The sequence below is a fragment of the Spodoptera frugiperda genome, chromosome 28, assembly GCF_023101765.2.
Source record: "Spodoptera frugiperda isolate SF20-4 chromosome 28, AGI-APGP_CSIRO_Sfru_2.0, whole genome shotgun sequence".
Taxonomy (NCBI): domain Eukaryota; kingdom Metazoa; phylum Arthropoda; class Insecta; order Lepidoptera; family Noctuidae; genus Spodoptera; species Spodoptera frugiperda.
The window spans coordinates 9,626,150-9,642,244 of NC_064239.1; the positions used below are offsets into that span (position 1 = coordinate 9,626,150).

Genomic DNA, 16,095 nt, shown 5'->3' on the forward strand with positions numbered 1-16,095 from the left:
GGGTTCCTTTGACCAGCATATTGTCATACACTGAAAAAAACAACCCGAATCATGACTGGCGCAGACATCGATCCAAAGACCTATTTTTCAGTAGTCACTCGACTTTTTTCAAGAATGCAAATACAGGTAAACATAGTATCCTATACACGATAAGTCGGCACGTCAGCTGTGATAAGTGGCCGATAATGGCCGTTTTCAATTGCGACACTGGGCCACGATCTCGCCATCAAACGTGATTGGTCCAGCGCCGAGCATCCCCGTCGGCTTATTGGCTGTAGTTAATCTTGTTTTATATGTTGTGCAGTTTAGATGTAGCGAAGTTAATATTGATGATGGGGTCGTTGGTCGAGTGGTTTTAAATGTGACCCTGCTGGCAAGGGGTCTGGGGTTCGACTCCCGGACTTAGTTGGACTTATTCTGACTTTTCTAAAATTTCTGGATAATAGCAGCAAATAAGGAATTTTGCCTCGTGTATGACATCATGACAGGATTTATAATTAAACTGATATTTTTATATCGATTTGTTAACTTGATTAACTACAGTCCACATTAGAAGCCATCGTATATTGAAAAGTGGTTCACTTTTGTATTGTAAAGCTTAGCGGAATCGAACTCTAGACTTCGTATAGTTAATCACAATTATCACAACGACAGAAAATAACGTCAAAAATAATTCAAACTTTAGATTAAAATTGGAGAATCGAACCTAGACCAGTAAAAACGGCGCTCAGTGAATACTACGCTCGAACCGGATCTAACATAAACAATAACAAATAAACCATTTTAAAACGAAATCAATGTCACTCAATACGCCGCGGTACCTTTACAAAGCCGCAATAAATCATAAAACTGCTAATTTATGGAATTAATCTGGTACAAAATGTATCGACAAATATCTTACATTGCAAAACAAACCCTAACCTATTTACGAAAACGTTGAAAATAGCTTAAATGTACAAAATTCCATTCCAATCCTACATACACTAAAAAGGTCGTATATACAAACGAACTTCATTATAGGTTCCAACTAGAACCATTCCAAATTCAAATAAGAATGAATGTAAATATGACATAAGCCGATGAACAAAATTTCAAGAGTGGAACTAAAATATTCAAATGAGTCTGTACTCCCAAAAATCTTTGTTTATTTACTAAAGAGACAGGCGAGGCGCAGTTTAAAAGTTAAAACACCACTTAATTCATAGATAAGAGGATTACGTCTATCAAGTTAAGATAAGTTTAAATCAACATTAACTTGACATGCGCCATGCAAACAAAAAATACTCAGATAATAACAATTTAACTTAAGATAAAGATTAAACCATTATTTCCATACAAGTTAAATGACTAAAGACAACAAAGTATACAATGCACATTAAAAGTAAATAAAAGTAAATCTACTACTTAGAGAGAAACTTTCTTACACTATAGTGTACTTACTGTTATCACGCAACAATTACGAAAGCTCCAGTTATCAACGATTATGTAAAAGAGGGCGCGCTCGCGCCTCCGTCCTGCCACTTTCCCTCCAGACTCCCGCCAAATCCTATCACGTCCCCAAGTCACTCAAAGTGCACTCAAACCTCCGTACAAAACAGTCAAACACAGTTAATAACACACCGGTGAAAAAGTTTGTATGAAACAAATGTTTTTGATGTTCGTGTGTGTATGCGCGCGCCGGGTTGTGGCGGCGCGCGTCCGCTGCGTGACTCCGCCCGTGCCGTACTAGAGTGGCGAGCCACGAGAACCGGCCACGGCTACCGAGTTGAGGACAAGTCGCCGCCCGCCGGCCTGCCCGGCCCGGCTCGCCCGCTGCCCGCTTACACACATGAAAACTTACTATACTACCTATGCCCGACCTATTCTTATTGCACGTTTTATCGCAGTGTCGACTTTTTGTAACGACTGGATTATGCGCCTCTAAAACCCTCAGAGTAGACTTTACGCTGACGCTAATATCAACTTTCGAATATAAACTCCGCCACACAGGGTTCCTTTATCGAATGATATAAATTTCACGTCAAGTACATAGGTACGGACGATAAAGATCGAACTAGAGTATAATTTCGAAAGATACATGTATAATGGAGCGAACAAATCGAGCTCGATGAATTGAGTTTCATCTGGAAGTGCAATAAGTAGTTTAGTAACTCCAACAACTAGAAGGCTGAACTTCAATAAGCATTTGACGACTCTGTTGTAAAAGTTTATTTCTTGAGTAAAAAGGTCGATGCTACTAGCTACTGGTTTTAAAACATCTTTTAGTTCTGCGAAAGGCTCACATCGCGTGATGTAAGCACAGGGGAGAACCCTACGCCACGCGTCCGCCGACTTGCATGTAATTACTAACAGAAGGCGGTCCGCTTCTTTTCGGGGCCAGAGCGTGACTTATGGCCAACCCCTCCACCTTAAAAATGTCATTATAAGGTAATAAAGGGCACGTAACATTGAAAGTTCCTTGAAAACAAATCAACAAAGCTTACTGCTCGATATAAATCCACCCATCAAACTATGAATAATCGCTTCAGAATTATCTCGCCGATGCCGACGACGATAAAAATTAGCCATTAATATGTCATTTGAATTCTAATTAAGACACAAATAAAATATTAATCAATTTTCCGTAGCTAATAAATATTATAATGACTATGAGAATAGATGAGATTAAAAAATTGTGATATACATAATTTATGTAAATGAAGGCGAACGGAGTAATCATTGATAGCCCCACGCGCTTAGAAAAACGTACGTATCTTCTTTATTGCAAATGGAAGAATGCAATAAATATAAAGACATAAATAAAGTATGAAGGCAGTGTTGTGGGGCGACTCCACGGGTCGGCTGGCCGACAATGCTTAATCAAAAGGCCGTATCTCATTCCGCGAGACCTTGCCGGGACTGGACGTTACGTTATTTCGATTTCATTTGCGACTTGCGTTCTCGTGCGCGTGGTTTTTTACAACTTGTTGCTGAACGCGCCCACAGGTCATGCCTTGATCCCGGGGCCTTTGTTATTCCCGGAGAAATATGAGGCGAAGTCGGCAGGTACCTACGAATAAATGGGATTCTTTTGAGGTATATTGAAATATCTCTAGGCGATGCCGAGAAACGGGGAGATTAATTCTCAAATGATGAATGGTAAACGTAAATCTTGTTCGTAATTTACTCCTTGCTAGTTATCGCCTTTGTTTCGTATGTTATTATTGTTATTATAAATGGAGTACAATATTCTAGTAACAAGATATCCCTTTTATTGAGGAGTTGTTTAGGAAGAGTTCCATGTCATCGCTCATTGTTCTGTTGGTCCGTTACTCGGTTAGAATATCTTTTTATTTTCGTAAACAAGCGGGGGAGTATAGAATGGATTTGTTTTCTTTTTGTTACAAAAAGTAATTACTAGTCACGAATCTCGTGGCCAGCGGAGCGGGTGCGCGTCGAGATTAATTGAATTCTTAGGTGTGAAGAGATGGAGCCGCGAGGGGGCGGACGAGCTTCACACTTTTTAGATAACGAGATCTAAGATACGAGCGGCAGCGACATAATGTATGATCTACGTGATAATGTCCCCTAGAATTGAGTTAAACGATGTGTTTCTTTCATTAAACTTGTTTTGTTTTGACTGACTTTTAAAATCGTGTCGGATCCTTTAACGTCAACAGCGAAACTTAATGAGATGTTACCCACATCACACGTATCAGATTATTTTCATAATAAATTAGTAAATCATTAGGTTGAAACATCTCTAAAGCAGCACAGATGACGAGACAAATAGATGGTACAAAATACATCATTAAATCTCCCAAACAAAACCATAACTTAGTGGACAATTTTGTTCGAAAGGTCAAAACCTTCAAGCTTCGGTCCGCTAACGTTTCTTTGGTCCTAAGTTTGATCTCCAGTTCAAGCTATAGGTTAATTGGACTTTACTAATAGGAATCTCAGTTATTGCAGGAGATTAGAACTGTGTCTAATAAATTGCAACAAGCTTGTGCAGAACATATAGGAGTCACTTGGGACTGTAACAAGCCCCGTTATAGTCGATCTGTGCTCACAATGATAGCGTCTACTGTTTGCTGTGTACTTGTATGAACATTGAGATTTGAATCGGATATCGTTGAAGAACATGGTCATCATTAGTCTGGTATATGGTTGAGTTCATTGTGATATTGGGTGACATTTGACAGTGGTTACGATGGAGGTTTGAAGGCATAAACCTTTATTTGAATTGGAATTGAGTCGTATATTGCTTGCGTTTATAGAGCTTCAGAACACAGTTCTTTAAAGTTATCATATGCTTAAATGTATACATAAATTTACGCCTGTCTCCCATGGAGATAGGCAGAGACAATGGACCACTAATTGCTACGAATCTTACTTCTACTCTTTTCATGCATGCTCGTCGTATACTTAAATGTAGTCAAACGAAAGTATAAAATAAAATAAAAACTAAATATTTGTTAAATTACAATTTCTTGAACTGTCCGAAATATGGTGGCTATGAAAATATAATTATTTGAAAGAACTCAAAATTGAAAAAATGAATTTACTTACTTTAGTTTACTTCTATAATAATATTTTTGAATTTTACTTCAACATTTACAATGAGCAAAGAAAATGTACCTTTAAACAAAATCTATAACCGCTTTTAACTCAAACTAAACTTAACATGTCCCGTTTAAAAGGTCTATCATCACTTCAATGTACGACGCCCGCGCATTCGATAGAATCGTAAAATATATACTTTATCACATATATTAAACGACAAGATTATAATTACATGCCAACGACTTGAGACGAACCAGTGGGATGTATAGTTTGGTACTATACATATAACTATACATTGGATATGGCATAAGAAAAGGGATTACATCTTAGTACTAATAATGTGGTGTGGTGATTATGCAACCGGAATTTCAGAATCATTTTTTATTGTAAATTATGCATGTACCTACGGAGAAAAACTGTGTAACACTACTTATGGTGTGCAAATAATTATAATCTTTGTAATAATTATTGAGTTAGCTAATTTCGACAATACTATAACAAACGGGTTTCGCTCACATAAGCTTTGACATAATTTGTCGAATGTCATCGTCAATCCCTCACATTTGTCCTAATTACATTTTGTATGTATGCTTTCAAGACAGCAACAGCTTATATTTGCACTTTTAACAAACAATTAAAGTGAATATATATACTAGAGGAGCATGCGTCGCAGAATGCTGTTCCTGTATATGAGCCTTAATTAAAGTGTAATTTACCCAAAGACTTCTTTTTACATACGTTTCACTTTCATCTTGCCTGCTTAACTAACAAATGAGTCCTACACATTGTCATCCTACTAAATAAACATCGCGCTCCCAGATGCTAATCTATCACTTATCAGTACAAGTGACACTACACTTTTTATCCGCTAATGGTTCGCGTGGGTTCAGAAAGGATTAAAATGCCGATTATTGATGGCTGTCATTTCTCAAACGCCATGATAAATGTGATCAATCAGACGAAGCACGCCCGCTTTTTTGCGCTACGGACGTAAAAAATTGAACTACATAGAAGATACTATACACAAAATCCCGTAATGTTGTAAATAGGTAAATGGTTTATTTATTGGTTAAAATAACGATGGACGGTGGTTAATTAAGTTATGTTGGTCAACAAATGAAATATTGTTAATTGAGAAATAGGTGTTACATTTGAAAAGTACTTTTAAATAACCCTTATGATGTTTGTAGTCCGACCTTCATATATTTTTTATGGTATTAGCAGATAAACTAGTTGACTGATCACTTGATGGTAAGCAATCGCCGCCACCCATGGACACCCAAAACACTAGAAGCGTCACAAGTGCATTGCTGGCCTTTTGGGGGTTAGGAATTTAAGGTATGTCGGCTCCGGTAACTTTACTCATATAACGAAACATAATGCACACGATGTTTCACATCGGTTTTATGATAATAAAGTATGTTATATTTTGACACTTTTCAGTCCATATCAAGCCGTAATACTGTGTGTGCGGTTCATACCTTATAAAGAGGTGATACATACGAATACATATACATCAATACATACGACAGCGAATCTAGCATGTATTGCATGTAATTACTATTAATGACCATATCATGATGACAGAGTATAATATCGTGGAGTAAACACATCATCTCACCCCATAACACAAGCACAAGCCCTCTGAACTAGTCAAACAGTAAATTAAATAGAGACTATTAACACAAACCACCGTCTAAATCAATTAATAACCGTTTAGTTCCATCCAGTTCCTTGCCAAGTGTTGTGGTTGCATGGGAACGTTGGCAAGAGCCTCCAACGTCATGGGGGTCACCTTATGGCGATGATAAATCTAATCCGCAAACATGGCACGCAAAACGGCGCACTAATTCGAATTTCAACCTTGATGCACCTAACTTTTCGGTAGCTATTTATGTGAAAAACTTAAATCAAATAAATACTTAAAATCATTTTATTGGTTCACAATTATTATTAACTTCTTTTATCTATTTTAATCCCAAGTTTTTCTAACGAATTGTGGTGAAATTTTCCTTCTATTTCACCATTCGAGCATATTTTTTTGGTATTTTTGTCACCTCTGATCTATTACTTTCATAATTCGACAATCGTTCTTTCGCAGATGATTTTCGACACTTATTCCGTCACTGATGCTATTTTTAAACTTCCTCTTAAAAATTAGTGTACAAAAACCATTTCTTTGTGACTAGAGCAAATTCGCATTTAAAGTAAATCATTACGAGCACGGAACTGAGAAATTGGCAGAAAACAAAAACTATTAAAATCATTGTGCAATTACTCTGGTTTCCGTAAAATATTACGCAATGGACGTCACTTTATAATCGATTATTTCATCGAGATTTGTAAAAACGTTTGTAACTGTGTCGTTGATCATAATTCTACAAGAAGTGTGACGACTAATCTAGGCGTCTCTGATTTAATCCTAGGTTGAGCAAAGTTACATTGAGCAAAGTTACAGTATACATAGATATGATAACCTGCTCATTCAACGAACAAAAGGTGTGAAATTATGCACGTTATATAATGCAGATTTATTATAAGTGAAAAAAATCTATGTCAGTCACTCGTTTGATCTTGATGAGAAATGATCTTGAGTTAAAATGATCCACACATCGCATTAGTTGCATTGTAGTGTCGCTACAGTGACCTAGATTTTTGATTGAGTCGTGAGTCTAGAAGGATGTGATTACTATGTATGTGTTATTTATGTTTTGTACATATTTTGTAACTAATTGATGTAGTAATGATTGTGTTCAAATGTAGATTTCATGACCAGTGATTATGTAGATTGTTTTCGGAAGGTGATTGTCAGTGTGTATAATTTAGATGTTACTGTGTTGATGTTTACTGTGATGTAACGATGCTAGTCTATTCCAAGACTACTAGCAGTACCTTCTTAACTTACAGGAACCAAACTGAGGATAATGACTAAGTCTCCATTAGAAAAAATGTCAATTTGTAGTGCATGGTGTTCTTCAGTGAAAGCATACGTAACATGATTACATATTTTTATTATAACTTTCATGAGACATACAAAATTAACTGCCTGTTCAATAGTAGGCTGTGCGACGTCGCCGCATCTGCGCATGCTGCTCATGATGAGAGCTCCACTGTGTCTCTAAACTAGTAGAGCTTTTCTTTATGATTGTACGTGAGCAACCGTGAAATTTTATTTAGTATAGGTAACAATTCATAATTTTATTATGCAAACGACTGAACTTAGTAGCTCAATGAAAGCTAAACACACACGTCTACAACAAGAAACTATCACTGTAATCAAACAACAAATAAACAAACAGAAACAATAACATCAATCTTCGACCGTAGACACGCATTCCCGAATATTTACGAGCCCGTAAACCGATATACAGGGTGTGTAATATCGACTAAATTTCAATCATGTAGCCTATCCCTCAGCGTAGATAGAAAGGCGTGTGTTCACGCATAAAATCAGTAGCTGCGTACCACCATTTTGATTAAGGTGAACGAAAGCGTGTAACTGTGATGTCTAATGTTCGTTACACGTTGCAATGTAACGTGTTACTGCAACTGACAATTGTGAAATTAAAGTAGATGAGTTTAATATTGTATTTTAATGGTTTTCCTGGATCGGAGTTGTAGATTAACAAAGTAGTGAATCAAGGAAGTGTTTCGTGTCATTTGTAAGTATTGAAGTCTGATCTTAATCCTAATATTGTGTACCGCAAAACTTATTTCAAAACTGTCTTCTTAATCATTTAAATAATAAAAAATATGTATGTCTTGAGTATCTAACTCAAGAAACCTTTACAGTGGAACAGGTAAGGCAAACACTTGATCAAAGAGATAAAAAAAATTGAGAAAACTAACTTCTGCCCCGGACTTGGCTCGCGTTCCCGTAGGATAGATGTGTCATTCCGGACCACAATTTATTCCGGTGCCAAATTTCATCCCGATCCTTTCAGCCGTTTTGACGTGATTGAGTAACAAACATACATACAATCTTACAATCTTTCGCATTTATAATATTAGTAAGATAAAGTCATTACTCATGCTCATAAAACCCTGGAAAAAAGTTTAATATAACTCACTACACTGTTATTATACTTATTGAAATAAAAACTAAAAGTAATAAAAGGTCAAGTGTATTTAAAAATAACTTGATTGACAAAGTATTTACAAAGAATCGTGGCAACTTGACGTTTTTTCATTTAAAATATGGCGCGTTATTATTGTTATGAAGTGGAAAACAACCTTGCACTTTGTTGCGCCCGCGTCGATTTCATCTTTGTCTGCAAGCGGTTTTTCACTCTTCACGGAACTTGGTCACTTTATTTTTAACCGGCTATGACTTGTATGTTATTGTTACATTATGTAAGTGACATAATGCATTCAAGCAGTCAGTAAAATTGTTCTGTTGAACACGCAGTCTTAGGTCATTTCATACTTTTTTTGTGGAATATGGATTTGGAATATTTTTTTTATGGAGCAGTCGGATCACATGATGGTAAGCAATCGCCGCCGCCCATGGACACTTGAAACACCAGAGGCGTTACAAGTGCGTTGCCGGCCTTTTGGGGGTTAGGAATTTAAGGGTTGTTAGTGAATCGGGGATTGGGAAGGGGGGTAATTGGGCCTCCGGTAACCTCAATCACACAACGCAAGCGTTGTTTCACGTCGGTTTTCTGTGAGGCCGTGGTATAACTCCTGTCGAACCGGCCCATTTGTGCCGAAGCACGGCTCTCCCATACTTATATAAAATACAACTTCCATCTTTGAGAATCCCCAAATAATTACCGCGCCTAACATGTAATATAAACACTACCAAATTAAGAATCTAGACCTAATTGGTGCAAATATCATTACAAATTACTCATATACAGGTCACTACACTTCTGTTACTACTACGTATCCATATAAAGCAACTAATTAACAAGGTCGAATCGCATAAGGAATTAAAATATGCGATAATTTGCGTAATTTACGCATGATTCAATCGCCAATCACAATTCTCTCATGCTAGCATTCTGCGATCGTCCTTGCCAACAGACGGACAGACAGACAGACATGACGAATCTATAAGGGTTCCGTTTTTTGCCATTTGGCTACGGAACCCTAAAAACGGCACAGCTACTGTTTGTCTGTTTGTGCATTTTTGCATCGGACAGTAATGTTCTTAATTCTCAATGACCTAACTGTTATCCCTAAAGGCGTTATGTCGTCGCCATATCAAGTCCAGGAAATATAAAATTTCATATTATGTAGATACTTAAGGACTAACTATGGCCTTTGTTCAAAACTAAACGATTACATATTGCAGCTAACAAACAAATTTATATTTTATTTTATATTCTTATTAAATAAACAAACTAAAATAAATCGTACTAATCGCCTGTGTGACGTATCTAACAGCAAAACCACGATCAGAACTTAGTGTGTGATACAAATAAAGGGTTCCCACGCGACTTCACAAATGAATAAAGCTGGTTCTAACCTTTATTATTATGACTGTGATTGGCTATCCGCTTGGCTCACGATACTATGAAATTTATCGCGAGGACTCGATGAGGTCCACCCATAAACCGATATGCGCTTCTAGGCCAAACCCGATACACAAATTTACGACTATACAAGCTGTTTTATTTTCTCTTGTAGGATTTTTTGAATTTGGTTTTTATTACATTTTAATGGTGAGCATCCTTGTAAAGGTCCTTTTGTGAATAATCTAGCGATGTAAGCGCTTTGAAGCGCTATCTTCCTATAGTTAGTTATACGTATTTTTAACTATTTCATTAAGATGCAGTATATCAAATTAATAAATTCCATGATATATTATATCATTAAATTAAAAAATCTCAATATTCGGAGCCCATTGTACTATAATTACTCTAGCCGAAAATTAAATCCAAAATATTGCCCTTGGTTACATTACAGCCTACATCCCCTTGACCAAAACGAGGCAATCAGGTACACCAGTACCGAGTGGTATTCATTTTATCTAGTGTTGATATTGTTTAGCCCTTAATTCTGTCTGTAAACTTCGATACCACAACTAGTTTATTCGTCCCACAGCCAATGATAAGCAACACTAATCTACCAATTACTCGTCACGTCCGAACTTTGTATATAAAAACTTTCAAACAAATTAAATCTCAGTAAAAAAACACCTCACAACTAAGAAAAAGCAGCGCTTTATCGCTCGACGTTCATTTTGTTCGTTATCCTTGAGTTTTTTGGTGCCTTAAGCGAAGTGGGATCCATTAAGATAGGTCAAACGATACGCCTTCGGAATGCTATACTTCTCACTCCACATTGAAATGGTTCCGTCGGAACGGACTGAGTAGCGGCAAATAGTTGAACGATGATATTTTCTTGATTGCTTTCAATTTCCTTTTGTTGTACTTTTTTGTATATTTTGTTTCTTTCTCTTTTGCAGAATTGTTGAACATCCGTCTAGAGAAAAATATTGAGGAAAATATATAATTTAAAAACATGAAAACGTCTTTTTTTCTGTCAAGAGAAAGGTAAGACAGGGAATTATTCAATCCAACTTCCTATCCCGTGGACAAAATTAAAGTCATTCATCGCGAGCCTTCAAATGAAAAAAGTCAATAAGGTGTCAACCCACCTGACGATAATCCGTTACATTTGACGCCTTCGACGGATAACCGAAGGGTAACGAAGCATTGACCTTGTCAAATGGGACTGGCCCACCTACACGTTTCTGGAACTCATCAACATAAACCAAAATTCGGAGATATTCTGGCACTGTCCGTCACTTGAGCCCGACATCCCACATTACAATCCTAAATAACTTAGAAATAAAAAAGTCCAGACAACTTTGTCGGCACTTTTATTACAGGTTTTGCAAGCGGTATCTTACGAAACATTTTTATCTAATAACAGATCAGCGGTCGCCTATAAAGGATTTATTTTACCTGTCTACGTTAGTGCACAAACATGAAATTCATACAAATTCACCGACTAAGCCATAAGCGGTCACATAATATGTTACACATTAAAACGAATCCTTCCTTATTCTGTCTGCACACGAACAGTTATTTTGTTCCAACGATCCATTAAATCCATTAAATTATTATTATCTGGACCAACGAGTCCGTGGGCATATTGTTTTCCCGTATCAATTTCTACATTAACTGCAGTTCCCGGTTTATCAATAACAAGAATCTTAATAGCATAAAAAACTTTGTCAACGGCCATTACTAGAAATTTTACTGTACCATTCCAACGCTTTTAAGAAACTTAGTAACTATTTAGACAGTAAACGGACTTTTACCCCCATCTCGACTGACCGTCTGTCGGGTAAATCACCACTTTAAGGTAATATTTATAGTGGTATGCATTACGCGTCTTCAAAATTTATGGGACATAATATGGTGTCATTACGGTGTAAAGGAGATGTCGATGCAACATGTAACGCTACATTACTTTAAGTTGAAATCGTAATAGATATGTTATTAAATTCGAATACTACATTCGGGAATGCCCGAGGCAAGGTTGGTGTGAATATTTTAAATATATGTGCTACACGCGGTTGACCGGTTATGCCGATATCTCAATTTGCGGTGAAGATGCGGTGACGAGTCGCTCTGACGCAACGAACCGATGAACGTAACTGATCAATAATGTTGGACGTGACTTATAAACGGTTCTGTTATGTTTAAAAGATAAAATATAAAGGTTTATGAGAGGTCATTGAACTGACGTTTGTAATAGCATTGACATTGCAGTGGAATTTTAATATGATGAGATATTATTAAAAGATGTATGGGGACTGTAAAATGCAATCGATGTCCAATAAATCGGGATCTGTAATGGCGGTATTAGACGAGGCGTACGCCCATTTTTTCTACGAGATGAGTGCGATTCCAAGGGGTCTTAAGTAAATGGGCATCATGTTACAGACATTATATAAAGGAGATTACAATAGAACTTGGAGGCAGTAGCGGCCATAACAATATTTTGTTCGATTAAACTGTAGGTGCTGTCACATACAATAGATTTGTTATTATTATAAAACACAAAAGTACTTTACAAGATGTCGCTTTATGGAGATATTGTAGCTTATTATTGTCACTATTTTTAGCATTTGTTGAAAATAAAATTTTCTCTATGATGTTTATGAAGGTCACAATTTAGTAAACACTTACGTATTCCGTTGCCGGGTGCCAATTTGAATTCATAATTATTTTGGATGGCCCTTTGCCATTTCTAACAGGCAGGATAATATTATAATCACTAACCAAACCGGCAACTTCATAGTAAACCTATCATAGTAAACCTATAACAATAAAAAGAAACAATTTGATTCCTATTTGACTTCATTTCTTTATTCTGCCTCGTTGGTCTAGTGGTTGCAAGTGCGACTGCTGGATAAGGGGTCTCAGATTCGATTCCCGGGTCGGGCAAAGTATTACATTACATGGAACTTAAAACACAAATATTGAAAAGTGAGTGTACATTGTATAGCGGCATTACGTTCTGTAACGTGCACCTCTACCTACTCCTTCGGGGATAAAAGGCGTGACGTTGTTGTTCTTTATTAAATACAACTTATATCAGTGTGACATCATCGACACAATGTACTTCGACGATAATTCACACGAAAAGAAACCAAACTATTAGAAAGAGAAGAAATAAAACACGTTCATTAAAATAACAATTTTAATTACGCAATCCTTGGTACACACATAAATAACAAATGAAGGACATAAACAATACCGTACGACTTGTAAATAACTTAAGTCAGTAGCGATGTGAAGTGTCGATAAACTGGCAACGTTAAACTTATACAAGACACAAGAAAAAAAAAACAAATCGACGGTTAAAAGGAAATAGGGTATAAGCGACATTTTGGTCAAAAATGAGTTTATTATGCTATCCTACGTAAAATTTTCCGCTCTTTCGAATGCGCTTACTCTCATGGCTCTACGATGACATTTTTGGCATTTATACCCTAGCAAAAAAAAACATTTTCATAGTATTTTTTCAACGATCGACGAGTTTAAACGGCTCTCCTGAACATTTCATTTTTTATTATTAGAACTTATTACGGGATATTTACCATGTTTATTAATTTTGATGAGTTTCCGATATAAACAATAATAAACATGGTAAATATCCCGTAATAAGTTCTAGTAATAGTGATAGTGATCATGTCAGTTTAAAAACTCATATTTCATTTTTTGTCGCTTATACCTATTTCCTTTTAACCGTCGAAATATAGTCGTTTAAAATTCAAAATACGAACAATAAATCGAATACAAATTATTCAAAGTAAATCTAAATTAAGTTGGGACAATCTGTGGCGAGTATCATAGACACTCGGAGGGCCTGTTATCTCTAAGCGACTAGTTGCAGTCGTTTACAAATGTGAGAAGTCACGCGACGAGTCAGCAACCCGGCCAGCAACTGACAACAGTAGCTTGTTGCGTTGTATGGCTGTTGTATCGTAACTTATGGATGCTGTTTAGTTTACATGTTTTAATTTACAACGTATCGACGTAAAATTTTAATTCTAGAAAGAAGGGAAAAATATCGTCTTTTTTATTAACTTACTTGGTATATGGCATATTAGGAAATGTTCCACCTATATCTAGTTATTAACTTGGAGCCCAGATAAATTCAAAATATTTAATACAAATAATTTGAATAGGTATACGTCGCATCCCTATAGAGTTTTCAATAAGAACATAAAAAAAAATATACTAGGTCTTAAGTAAAGTTTATAGGACCCAATATTAAGGAGCATAAAAGCACTAAAAACGTATAAAAATCATATTCTTTAGTGCTCGGAAACTATGCGAAACACAGTAAAAGAAAAGTGTAAATGGATTTCATGGAAAAATATTTTATAACTATTTTACTACCTTTGAAAATGATACGTTTTTCACGAGCAAATCGTGTGGACCGGAGAGTAACTCTCTTTAATTTTTTTGAAGGGGGAAAATCATCCAATTACTTTTCTCGCCCTGGGCAAGGCGAGAGGGAGTATCAGACTTCTACTGACTAAAAACCACCCCGTTGCTACTCCTACTTTTCGAGCCGGAATCCCGGTAAACCAGCTAGGATAAACATGGAATTGGTAGACCCTTTTGTGTCGGAGCTGCGGACTGCCTAGCAGGTACCGGGGCTTCGGCTAGAAAAGCAAGAGTACGAAATCCAGTTATAACATCATATGCATTTGTTTTATGTTAAACTCTCACGGACAGAATTGAAGTTGAAATAATAAAGAAAATTCTAAATAAAGTCCAACATAGGTGCACGTGTAGTAAACTACCATGAGTTCTCCTTTCATCATTATCTGATCGATAAGCTATAAATGTAGTAGGTACCGGTTATTAGTCATTCGATTCAAATATCGATTGATTCGATACTTTCACTATCGAATAACATATTGATTGTCATTCGATTAAAACGCCCACACACTGCACGGGGATGGCTAATGTTGGTATAAATTATTATTATTACACCATACACTATGAGTATCTACGGTAGGAATTCAATTGGCAATGGTGTTTTTGCAGTAGGAATGGAAAATAGCTTCATAGCTTGATATGTAAACTTATTTTGGAATTAAAACATTTTCTATGTTCATTTAAAACTTTTTGTTATTTTTTTAAACAAAGAGGACTGGAAGGTGCTTACTTAAGCCTTTGCCCTGCATTGGGACGATCATGGTTGAAAATCAAAATACTAAAAGGGCTGACAAGCAGACGAATCACCTGATGTAAGTAATCAGCGCCACCAAAGGAGTAAGTAACTTCAGTTTCTTAGTATGTTTTAAAGTTTTAGGTATAAAAAGTCTTGTAAAGATGTACTCAGTTGATTATCTCCTATCTATTTCCTGCGAAAAGTCTAACTACAAGAACAATGAACTAATTTGTGTGACTCTTTCAACAACCCCAACCGCAAACGCACCAAGTCCGCACCAATTTATTCATAAACAAAACTGTACTAATCGTACTATGATAGACAATAGAAAGCGCCTAACTGTGTGTAAACCGTAAACGCGAATGTTTACGTTAACAACACGTGTAAACAGTAAACACGGTGCCTTTGTGCAGCGGAACGCCTAATGAAGAGAATTTATGTTTGTGCCTCATTTGTGTGCATTACGCGGGCTATAAGATTGGACGCTAACTTGCTAAGTGAGGGTTTGTGGGAGTATTAAGTTATTGTTGCTCAAAGGTGAAGGGAATCTAGGAAGTACCTACATAATACTACACATAGGGATTGTTGTGAAAATTAGTATTCAAATTGTCCCTCATAGGATGTCATCTTTCATATTTTGTATGGAAAAGTAGAAGAATCTATTATGGTTCTTCTTGCATCGAACCATTGTTAATGAATTTTATTGATAAACGTGGTTTAGGTACAATATTTTTATAGATATTTGAAAAGATTAACTCAACGACACTAATCTCTTATATTCTTTCAATTAAGTAAAGTCAATAAAATCAATTCTCAAAAGCCCATTTCTAATTACAAAACATGTTCTAGAAACTATACCAAAATATATCAGAGGTTTATCACCCTGCACGGAAGTCG

The 16,095-nt window shown here is 36.3% G+C and overlaps 1 protein-coding gene across 2 annotated transcripts in view; it reads right to left on the minus strand.

Annotated features, from left to right (window-relative positions):
• LOC118265228 (cadherin-86C) overlaps positions 1-1,745 on the minus strand; it is a 115,415-nt gene extending 113,670 nt beyond the window's left edge. The window contains exon 1 of one of the 2 annotated variants that reach the window (XM_050706068.1): positions 1,441-1,745. The gene's annotated coding sequence lies outside the window, so the exon portion shown is untranslated. The remainder of the gene's footprint in view (positions 1-1,440) is intronic. The other variant, XM_050706067.1, reaches the window with a different exon arrangement.
• Positions 1,746-16,095: the final 14,350 nt, after the last annotated feature.